Here is an 11681-nt window from a genome sequence, read left to right as displayed (position 1 = left end):
CTAGGCAGGTCAGCGCTCAATGTTGCGGCGGCGCTGCGTGGCACTGGGCACCGACTGGCTCTGACTGCACCACACACACACACACACATGACTTCAGTTGTGAATGGCCCCCGGCACCTGGCACATTTGGCGGGCGAAAAGTAGCTGTCAGTCCGGGGCACCGCTACCTGCTGCAGACCGTGTTCGCGCTGCGTAAGCCCATGGGTGTCGCTACAGTGACCGCCTTCTGCATTGGGACTGAATGCTGCCGCTTTGATCAGTGCAGTTATTTTCAGAGTCACTCGCTCAAGCTATTTCGGACCGATTGGAAACGTGCAGACCGGTTGGGTGGTTTGGATTGAGCAGCCGCACGGAGCGCTGCTGCAGACACGGCGGCTACCGGGGCAGGGGATCAGGCTCGGATGTGATGCCAAAAAACTGTCCAGAAAAACAAAGGTTCAAGTCTAGGAAAAGGTATTTTGTCTTTCTCTTGTACAGCAACTTCTGCTCTTTTTGCAGCTAAGCCTATTTTTCATTTTAAAGCGTATTTGATTTACATTGAATACATTGTGTTTGTTATAGGTGTTATGCTCCTGCAGTAATCTATAACCTATAATGCCTGTGTTGCTGCTGCTTAGGCAAAACCCAGCCACCCAGCTAAGCCAATAAACACCCCCAGCAGTGTTTAATGAGATAGACTTAGCTGGTCCTTTTGTACACAACAACAAGCTTGTTTTGTCAGTAGACAGCAACATGTGTATTGTGTTTTCACGAGTTCGTAACAAATTGTTTTGTGAAAAGCGTACATTTTATTTGTGACAGTTATTCATACATATATTTTAAATATATTTAAGAGAGGCCATAATCCAGAATATGCTGATATGTGTAAAACAGACCTTGCTGTGTCCGGCTGAATTATTGTTAAGGTTATTAATTTGTGCACTAAATATATTGCCACCTTGTATGGTGAAAACACTGCAGTTAACAGATACTTATCTTCTATGTGTAACCTGTATTCAACGCATACAGTCTAAAGGTATAAGGGGGTTGCCCACCCAGACAACAAGCTGTCCATGAGGTGCCGAGGTTTATACAGAAGAAGCTGTTCTTACTTGTTCAATGGCTTCAGGCCAGCGCCTACCTCCGCCTATTATCTGACATCTGGTCCTTCTCGACGGGGTCTTATGTGGTAATAGTATGTTTCAACAAAGGCTGTTAATCTGTGTAATGTCTGTTGTTTGCAAGGAGAAAACACTATTTTCCCTATGATCACCATTCAACACTTTATATGGTGTGTCTGCTGGATGGGGAATGTTACGAGATGTTGAAACCTTGGAAGTTCTTTTAGGCTGGTTAGGATGAAACATGGTCCAGATTTGTAAAATGGTAAAACTGTCATAAAAAAACTGTAATTTTAAGGGCATAGTATACACACAGTTTTAAACTCTCAAGCTGTGTCTTTATAGCATCCAGATACTGCTGTGATAAAGCATTTCTCCAAAAACTAGGTCTGTCTGCAGACTGGTAAGATTTTGGTTCCAGTACTCATGGTTATTGTATGAGGCTGGAGATTACTGCTGTCTCGCTGTACTTTTTTATTCAAGTTCTTGGTTGTCAGCTCGGCTCGGCACAGATAAAAGACAGTCATCCTCAAAGCGTTCTCTCATCACATCAATAACATACGCTAGTTTAGCTTTTCTCTTGATCTCCTACTCCTGACATACATCTGTGAGTTCATAGTGAAGAGGTTTTCCATTATGAAATCACAATGTTATTCTTTTTTTGGTCGACCAGCCCTAAACTTTTTGTCTGTTCAGTACTTATCTCTCCATGCTCAGGGGGGTAATGACAAGGCCTTGTTTTCCACAGTCCGAGCCAACACAGTCCCTCCTGTCCCGCTCACTGACAAGCCGAAAGTTAAAACAAAGATATTCTGCTGCAGCAAATTGGCGAAGGATTTCTCCTCAACTTAAGTTGACAGAACATAGCCTTTATTTCCACGCTGTGGTTAAAAAATGTACAGTATGAATAAAACATGTCTCACATCTTTGAATCAAAACTGATACTAAAAGTAGGCCCTATAAACTTCCCATGTCAGTATTGAACCAGATAAAATGTAATTAATTGTTTAGAGCAAAATCGTTATCATTAATTATGCAGGCCTAATTGAATGGGAATATGTCATAAATTCAATTTACATTGAACATGAAATCTCTGTTTGCTTCTCAGTGGTCAATCCTTAATATAAATGTCCACCCTACAACACTAAACCTCTCTATTCCATTACAAACAACTTATTGTGATATTTAGCTTTTAGTCCATGTTGTTGAGATGGTATGTGTTTATGTTGCATTGGGTATCTGTAGAGTTCCAAACATCTTCTAGGCATTACAATGCCTTAACTATGTGTTTCTTATTCTAACTATAACAACAAAGCTCTTCTAACACCTGGAAGTCAGTCTTTCAAATGTTATAAATCACTGCATTTTGAACCATCAGAAGGCAACATTTGTCATAAAATAATCAAGTTGTAGATTCATATTGCATTATATTTTAAATTTTTGAATCTTAAGATTACTTTGAAGCTGTTTATAGCCCACTTTACACAACGTAGACTATAAGAAACATATACTTTATGACACTGCACATTTTCTTTAAAGTGGTTTTATTTCATTAAGAGCCTTTAACCGCACAAACCGCTTGACTGCTCCTTTTGATATGTAAAGTATGTGAGTTAAAAAGGCTCTTTTGGTGAGCATTTTTGACTGAGCCAAACTAGGTGTTGCTCTAAAAACAAGAGATAGTTTTCCATACAGGAAAATAAAGGTGTTTGATTCATTTCCCCTGAGCGTTGAGGGAAATGGCTCTCTGTATGGTGTTCTAATCAGGAAAAGCAGTAAAGGAAACTATAACTGCTTATCGGGGAAAAAAATGCTTGGCTTTTTAGTTTTTTATGTACTGCTGTATGAATAGCGTAATCATCAGTTTAGAAAAAATGCAGTGTAAAGGGAATTAAAATTGATATTTCGGTCATAATTTATTTCCTCTCTTGGCCAGTAATTCATTTCCAAGCCCCAAGAGTGGGCAAGGCAGTTATATTAGAAATACAAGGCAACGGGAACGACAGATATATCGTCATACACAGACTACCAGTAGAAACTCAGCGAACCGCCATCCGCAGGATTGAACATAGTGAGAAATCTGTGGATAAAGATATACTTGATGGTCCGTAAAACATTCTAAAATTGCCTCATTTGGAAGAGACAACGTTGCACTGAACTCCTTTAATGAGGGACGGATCCTCCATAGGCATGTCCCTCAATTTAGTACAGCCCTTTGATTATGAAATAATGATGCGAAAAAGGCGTCTTTCTTAGTGCCTCATTCTTTCTTGTTAGTGAATGGAACCGGAGGTAAGATGGACCGTTTCATCTTGGCTATTCTGCTCTGCTGTCAGAAGAATAATGCTGTGGTTAGCCGCTGCTGCTACCCTTTGTCTTCTGTATTGCTGGGAGTTGGTGACATTCATTGAGTCCTGATGGGTTTATTTTGACTGAGCTTCTTACCTACTTGTAACACATCGCCTGGGACTAAATGAAGATTTTGAAGTTTGTGTTCAGCCCTCTCTTGCTCCAGCCTCAGACATTTTAGGTTGTTCTGGGGTATAATTCGTCACACATACCATGGCTTTCTGGGGTTTTGTTATAGCAGAAGAGGGCTTTCAACAAAACCACTACCAACATTTGACAACATCTTGGAACTAGGACATTTCTGTGATTCACAAAAAAAACTAAAACCCAACGAGAAGCTGCTGGTGTGACTGTTTTGTATTTCTGGTACATGTTGTTGCGTGTTTGTCTTCAAAAAAGTCGAATGCACCTTTTTAAAAAAAAGTATCCTGCAGCTCAACCAAAAATACAGCACAGGATCAAAGTGCTTCAGTGTTTTTGATTGCTATATACAAGGAATCCTATTATAATGATATGTAGTCCTAGTTGTGGTTTAATAATAATGAATGGGAGCAATGCATTAATATATTATGACTTGAGGTTTGGGATTATTTTTGTTTAATACTTTAGCACTGCTTGCGTCTCAGAGCATTGTATTTTGTACTATCTGGCAGCTGCATGTGTTCAGCTGCCATGAGTCGTTGCTTACAGATCATTACAGAAGTAGCTTTGTAACTATTACCACAGCATTTGATGTCCTTAAACAGAAGGTGTGAAATAAGATGTGCTGTTTAAAATCAAAAGGGCTGTAGAGAGTTTATCGTCTGATACTGTATGTACACCCTTCCCTGCTATTTCTTCTTTGCTATGCTTCTCCATTAAATACCTCATCTGATTTCAAAAATCTAGAAACCAAAGATTTGTAGGCCCATCAAGAGCACTTTTTGATTTTAAGTATATTCAGACATTTGATTTTTAATGTGACAGAACATCTTTTTAATTTCCAATAAATCAAATGGAAATAACGTGCCCAAAAAATATTGAGGTTAGCAGAGGTTATCTAGGTTATGTCTTTAACCTTTAAACAGGCCTTTTGATATATACTGGGAACGATTTTGTCATTAAATATATGCACAGAAAACCTTATGTAGGGGTCACAGTGGTCCATTGCGCTGTGTGTGAAACATCCGGCTTTGTAAGCCAACAATCAGAAAATAGACTACTTGTATACTTATTATCATAATCATCATGAACAAAAATGATTGGCTGGCACGCTGTGTTTTGAGTTTGTACAACAAACAACACGTTTTGAAACCAGTGGAAATGGAGTACACCTGCTGGCTCAAGTGGCCTTTGAATGCCCTGCAGAAGTCATTTAAGTGGTGTTCTTTTGTTTGGAAGTAGAACATTATCTTTCAAAAAGCTTATAAGGCGTGAGAGATGCTGACGTGTAACAACATGTTCAAACGTATGTATTTGTGCGAAAAAAGCCTGAGACTATAATCCTGTTTTTGCTGAGGCTGTGCACCTATTCCACCCTAGTTTGCACTGATATATTTCATATCGGCAGTTACTGCTGGGACTGGAGTCTTTGGGCTTACTGCTGCATTGCAGCTTCAAGTTAATCACTTCTCTCTGGACAAGTGGAAGTGTTACATGCATTCTTTTATGTGTGCTTGCGCTTAAATAACATGGTATTACCTGATTCTGCCAAGATGGGGAGGCTGTTAGATAACAAAGATTGGCTGTATCCACTCGGTCTGCCACTCAAACTCTCCTCCTGGGAGCCTGAAGATCCCTGTTAGCCTATTAGGCAGCTGCTTGAGCCGACCCCAGCTGCTGATGCTAGATGAATGGAATAGTATTCATCAGGCTTGAAAGCTGTGTCTCATAGCTGGAACAACAGCTATGAGACACAGCCTACACTTTGCAATGTTGTTGGGAGCAACCAGTGACCTCTGTTTCCCCCCCCTTTATGTGCATAGTTTTACACCCACTAGGTAGATTCTTCATGTGTTTTCTTCTGTACAATATAAGGACGTCACGACAGAAGAAATGTAATATCTCATGTACCTCAACATACACTAATTTATTACGGCTGCGTTTCGGTCTTTTTTTGGAAGTTCAAGCAGTCAATATGCTCTCTGTAATATTTGTTGCTGTTGTTGTGCTCTCCTTCAAACAACTGTTTGAAGGGTTTTTATCTTCTTTATATCTTATCAATGACAAAACAAGACATTTTTAGACAAAACCCTAGAATTTGAGAACCTTGGTAGGACATTTTCTGAAAATGTAAAAACCCAAACTAAAAGTCAATGAGTCTAAAAGATAATCATTTATTTATTTGTGCAGCTCACAACATCTGGTGTCACTATTAGCAGATTAGTAAGGAATTAACCATCCATCTTGAAGGTTGCTTAATGTAACTGTGTGCTAGAATAGGTTCAGCACAAGACAAATAGTGTTACCATGCCATCTACTTAATGCTCGTGCATTGACACTCCTGCTGCAAAAGGCTCTTTAAATGTGGTCTGTGGGCCGGCGTGAGGTTGTAAATGAAACAGTAGCACTCTGTCATATCTAAATAGCTCCACTGTTCCTCTGTGTGTGGTTCCCAGTTAGCAGTAGGAGATGGGCCCCCGCTCTGTGATGTGAAGTGCCCCGAATGGGTTAACTCCATTATAATTTGCCAGGCATTTCTGTGTCTGTAGAACATAGTGGACACGTTGTTGTTAATACAGATGCTTCCATTGCCTTTGTGTTCTAAAACAGGGTGTGACGATAAGTGTAGGAGTGTGGGAGAAAAGGAGTTTATGAAAAGTAGCATTGTTTTGAGTGTGGGCCACCACGGTTTTCAATGATACCCTTTGTATTAAGTACTATAAGAAATTGAAAATATCACCAGTCTAATAGCTGAAGAGGATACCGTTCAATAGTAACCCTGTATGTAGGAGCTTGCATACTCTTTGGTCAACTACTGTTTCCAAGGTCAAGAATGACCTTTTAATCCCATAATATATGTTATGACACCTGTCTTTACTGAGCATTTAGCCAATGAGAGGCTAGTTCAGTGTAGTCAGTCAGTGTAAGCTTTACAACCAATAATTTTATTTTTCCAAGTGTTGTTTACACATTATCTGAGTTGATGACATTAGTTTCTTATCACTTGCAGTAGATTGTGCACAGGTTTTCTAATTGTTTTTGTGATATCAGATCTTATCCTTTTACACCATTGCAGCAAAAGAGTCTGCAGGGTTTTATTACATCTACTTTGTTTCCTTTATAGAAGAAGAAGAGGAATAAGTATATAAATGATTTGAAAACAAATTCAGGATTTTTGGATCCCTCCAGTGTGTCCTCAGTCAAAACCCTGTTACCAGCCCAGCGTGTTGTTTTTCCAACCAATATTGCCATTGTGAAAGTTTTCGTAGTAGTAGATAGTTAATTTGCTTTATTGGCTACAGTTTAAAAGACTCCAATAATGGCAGTTCATCTAGCTTTCCAAGTTAGATGGTTTTTAGTGTTTACAACCAATATGTTTAACCTAATAAAGGCAACATTTTTTAAATATAACTAGTTTCGTACTCAACTGTTGAAGATTTGTTTTACATTATGTCCTGGCATGTGGCGCAGTGGATAGAGCCTTGGTGTTTGGGTCAGGGGGTCACAGGTTCAAACCCCACTGCAGTCAGCATGTCATTGTGTCCCTGGGCTTCCCCCCAAATTGCTCCTGTGGGGATTGTCCACAGTATTGAGTATGTAAGTCGCTTTGGATAAAAGTGTCTAACAAGTACATGTAATAGTATTCTCAGGTTTGTATATCATGTAACAGTGTATATATAACAGTGTTTCCCAGATAATTTGATTCTATTTGTGGGGGCACCGCACCGCACCGCAACCCCCCCCCCCCCGGCAAGAAAAGCCAGAGGCCCCTTAACCTATTCGGGTGGTCCATGCATCCACCCCCCCTCAAATAAGATAATACATGCGAGTTCATGGCTACTGTAGACAATGATCTTGTTGCTCTATGTTGCGTTGTTAATGAGTGAAACACACCAGAGTTGAGGATCCGTGGGGTTTATTCTCCCAAAAGTATCATTTACAATTTACAATTCAGGCATTTAGCAGACGCCTTATTCCAAAGCAACTTACAATGACCAATTACAGGGACATTCTCCCTGGAGTAACCGAGGGCTAAGTGCCTTACTCAAGGGCACACTAGTAGTGGTGTTCCAGGCAGGATTTGAACTCGCAACCTTCCGATCATCAGCCCACCTCACAATCCATTAGACCACCAAAAAAATAAGATAATATATATATATATTTTTATGAGATCCATTGGTGGCGGACGATATTTAATTGTGGCGGCCCGCCACAAATAAATCAATGTATGGGAAACACTGTATAACATTTAATATCTTAGACTTGCATAACTATTTACAAATTAGTCTTAAGAAAGAAATAATTTTGTGAAAATGAGACATTGTTGATCTTTCAAATATATTTAGCTGCGTTTGCTTTGATATACAAAAGAAGAAGCAACAAACTGCAGAGGAAGCCATATAGCTCACTGACTGCTTTACCAAACATACAGTGCCCAGAAGCAACACATTTGTTTGAATGAACTAAAGCTAAGTGAGGTTTCTCTTGCTCTGCACAACGTCAGTGTGGAGCCCTGTAATGCTACGTGGCACAGTATCACTGCAGGCTATTTTAAGAACCATTGTATTTTTTACTTAGACCAAGATGGCTTTACTCAATCTACGCTCACTTGAACATTTCAAAAATAAAAGTGCATTCAGATCAAAAAGATATACTCTGTTTTCTCTGTTCCACCAAATGTCAGATTACTGACCATGATGCTTGCAGCTGCATGGCTTTGTCCTTTACAAATGAGCACTCTAGCTGTACTGTGGGATCTACAGTGATGTGGGAGCACTTACTGTAATGTCAACATAATGCAGATCTTGTATTCCTGTGTATATGGATAATATTCAGTTTGAGATGCTGTTCAAGATGCATGAAGTCCTTCTCTTATGATGTGAAAAGAATAATTGCCTTGTTGATAGAGTCCATACACAACACCAAGCATGGCTAGTTTCAGTTAGTAGCTTTCTTAAACAGTGTTTTTAAGGTGGAGGAGTAGTCTGGCCTCCTGTCAACAAAATGTATTCTTGTTGAGGCATGAGAGCTCATTGTGTTAGAACTCAGAACATAGAGTCCTTCTGAGTCTGTCTAAAAATACTTCATCCCACCTCTGCCCCAAACTAGACACCGAGGGGCAATAATAAAGAGGCAATGCGTAAACATGCAAACATGCAACATTGTACAGAGCTTTTATTTCTCTGCAATACGCTCTGGAAGAGTTAAGATATAAATAACTAAATATGAAGTCATTCTGGCTACTATTATACTTTGGTACTCCTATGTTAACATGGAAGCTTGTATTATTGTTTGACAAGCAAAAGCCAACGCTTAACTGGTCTATCAGTTATATTCCTCTTCTACTCAATGTACAGTATGTGCTTTTAATTGGGTAAATATTGACTGGAATGTTGACCTTGTTTGTAATAAAATGTAATTGAAAAACTAAGGTAATGCTCTTTTCAAAAGCTGAAAAGACACCAGAGCCTGTTTTGGATATTGTAACTGCGCAAGGAATAATACTTGAAGTGGTTGACTGTTATAAATAGTAAATACCTAGGTATCCGGCTTGATAATTGTCTCACTTTTAAACTTCATGTCAATAACCTGCTTTAAAAGCTGAGGGTTGGACTATGTTTCTTTTTCAGGAACAAGTCCTGTTTCTCTTTTGAAGCCAGGAAAAGGCTAGTCACTTTGACCTTTTTACCTGTGCTGGACTATGGTGATCTGGTCTATATGAATGCACCTGCCCATTGCCTGAACAAGTTAGATGCTGCTTATCACAGTGCACTGAGATTTGTCACTAATTGTAAAGCACTTACTCATCACTGTACACTGTATACCAAGGCAGGTTTGCCATCACTTACTGTACGGAGGCTCAGTCATTGGTACACGTTTATTTATAAAACCATGTTGGGTAAACTCCTGTATTACATCTGTTCACTGATAACACAGAGAGTTGCAAGCAGCTATTTTCTGAGATCGCATGATGTAGTATTGTTAGATGTGCCAAGAGCAAGGACTGTCTTAGGTAAGACAGCTTTTATGTGCGCAGCGCCACTTGCTTGGAACAGTCTAAGCTAAAATTGAAACTGAGCAATTGTATTCCTCTGAATGTTTTTAAAGCAAGTCTAAGTGAAATGCTCTTTGAAACTATGGGTATTTGTAGATGTTGATAAGTATGTAAATGTAGCTTGAAAATATGTTGTATGATATCCTCTATTGTTTTATGTTGTTTTATGTTTCATGTGGAACCTAATTGCTGCAGGTCTCCCTTGAAAAAGAGATCTATGATCTCAAGGGACAATCTGGATAAATAAAGGTTTGAAATAAAAATAGAAAAATAAAATCCTCTCTCTTTTCAAACTATGTACAAAATAGGCTACTGATAAGTGAAATACTAACTTTCCTTACCTGCCCTTTGTTGGTTTTCAAACCAAGGCAAGTCTTTAATCCTGGTGACTCTTCATATTTCTTAGCATAGTTTAAAGCTGCTGCTTGATTGGCTAAGCATTATTACAGTTATATTTGAAGTTTTTTGTTATTCTAATTCTCGATAGATTATAATTTGTGTTGCTGCTGGGAATCTTGAACCATTCACATCATAATTTAGATACATAACGTTTTTTCACAAACCAAATCTAATAGTAGCTAAAGCTGTCAAATAAATATAGTTGAGTAAAAATAACAATATCGGCTTTCAAAATGTTGTTGGAGCTGCTTAGTGACTTTTACTTACTTTTGAAGATCTATTACCTTTTTTGCTCTGCTTTTAACTCCAATGTATTTTTTGATTCGTCTTTTTTAATTACCGTAATGTGTTTTTCTGGAACACAAGATCTGAAGGAAGCATATCTGATACAGAGAGTGCCAGCCTTCCCTCAAGGTCAGGGTCAGCCTGTCTCACAGTGGGCGACAGGAAGCCGGAGGGACTGCCATCTCTAAACGCCTAATGAGTCTCTAATTGAGATCCAGCTGAAAACCCCACAGAGTGTTAATGCCACTTCCAAGGCAGCTATAGCATGTTCCCTTTTCATCTAGCTGAGAAGACATAGGAGGCCCTTATACATACATTTGTAACATAGAGTGACAGAGGTAATTGGAGGTAATGAACCAGTGGTTGATTAGTGAAATCCTGATTGTGTCACATATAACGCACATGCAAATATACATCATCGGTATCTTAACAGTGAGGTTATATTTTTTCGGCTGGGTTGGTGTTTTTTTGTCTTCTTTCTCTGTTTGACTGTTGGCAAGATTACAGATGCACTACTGGCCAGAGTGCAGTAAAGCTTGGTGAACGGGTGTGGCCAGGGCCAAAGAAGAACCCATAACATTTTGGAGGCAATCAGAATCAAGTCGGATTCATCAAATATGTTTTACTCTGATTAACATTGTGATTCAGGGCATTGAGCTTCAACCCCCTGAAAAAAAATCCAGTTAAGTCAAAGCAACACCATCTCTGTAGCATCCATGTTGTTTCCACATTATGCATTCAAGCCCATGAACACATAGAAGATGGAAGAACAGTTTGGCAACTGGAGAATTGCCACCATCCAGGGAGCATGTGAATGCCTCATTGGCCTTGTCGGAGGTCTTTACTCTCTGACTGCTATTAACTAACTATGCTCTTTCATTAATATCTTCATCTTTTGGGCTCGACAGTTTTTGTGCCTGCTACATCTCTGGGATTTCCATATAAAGAGAAAGAGAGAAACACATTTAACTTGAGGCTTCACTACCATATTAGCTGCAGTATTCAGGGCTGAGTACCGTTTCCCCTCTTCCATGAGATGTAACTGCTATAATGAGATGAATTATAAGAAAGGGGCTAGTCTTTAGGAATACTTTAAACCAGCTACCTAGCCATGTATCCAGTTCTCTAGGCTTTGAAGGCTCCAGCCCTTCTGCCAGCCAGGGCAGCTCTAAGACTGTATTTGCCTAAATGTTTCATTCATCTTGATCAACACTGAATAAGCGTGTGCTGAAAATAGCAGTGGCTTTAGAGAAACTGCAGACTTTTGTAATGCTTTGTTGAATGTAGACTAGCAGATGGCAAGTGTTTGTTAAGAATGTTAGTTTTGTATAAAGGGAATCCTTGTTAGTTCA

The 11681-nt window shown here is 39.3% G+C and overlaps 1 protein-coding gene across 11 annotated transcripts in view; it reads left to right on the top strand.

Annotated features, from left to right (window-relative positions):
- The first annotated feature begins 17 nt into the window (after positions 1–17).
- tanc2b (tetratricopeptide repeat, ankyrin repeat and coiled-coil containing 2b) overlaps positions 18–11681 on the top strand; it is a 167293-nt gene continuing 155629 nt past the window's right edge. For 6 of the 11 annotated variants that reach the window (XM_079658078.1, XM_079658091.1, XM_079658090.1 and 3 more), the window contains exon 1: positions 19–453. The gene's annotated coding sequence lies outside the window, so the exon portion shown is untranslated. Of the gene's footprint in view, positions 454–11681 lie in introns of all 11 variants that reach the window. The other 5 variants (XM_079658089.1, XM_079658088.1, XM_079658086.1 and 2 more) reach the window with 1 other exon arrangement.

This window comes from Notothenia rossii (assembly GCF_949606895.1).
Source record: "Notothenia rossii genome assembly, chromosome: 11".
In the NCBI taxonomy this organism is placed as follows: Eukaryota; Metazoa; Chordata; class Actinopteri; order Perciformes; family Nototheniidae; genus Notothenia; species Notothenia rossii.
This window is presented reverse-complemented; position numbering and strand designations above follow the sequence as displayed.